Source organism: Aptenodytes forsteri, unplaced genomic scaffold (assembly GCF_000699145.1).
Source record: "Aptenodytes forsteri isolate BGI_AS27 unplaced genomic scaffold, ASM69914v1 Scaffold321, whole genome shotgun sequence".
Lineage (NCBI taxonomy): Eukaryota > Metazoa > Chordata > Aves > Sphenisciformes > Spheniscidae > Aptenodytes > Aptenodytes forsteri.
The window spans coordinates 1,410,401-1,410,813 of record NW_008795030.1 but is presented as its reverse complement, the minus strand read 5'-3'; positions in this window follow the sequence as shown (position 1 = coordinate 1,410,813).

Below are 413 nucleotides of genomic sequence, written 5' to 3'. Positions count from 1 at the left end.
ATCGGGGCCGAGGTGGCCACCACTGGCCTAAGGGGACCACCGGGCATCGGTGGCCCCAGGGGGATTGAGGTGGCCACTGAGGTTGAGGTAACCGCCAGGCAGCGGTGGCCACAGGGGTTGAGGCGGCCGCTGCTGGGTTGAGGGGACCACCACACATCGGTGGCCACCAGGGTTGAGGTGGCTATTGGGGTTGAGGTGGCTGTGGCCAGGCTGAGATGACCGCCAGGCAGCAGTGGCCACGGGAGTTGAGGTGACCACCAGGCATCGGTGGCCACTGGGGGTGAGGTGACCGCTGCTGGCTGAGGTGGCCAGCAGGCAGCGGTGGCCACTGGGATTGAGGTGGCCACTGGGCTTGAGGGGATCACCAGACATTGGTGGGCACAGGGGTTGAGGTGGCCACTGCTGGGCTTAGG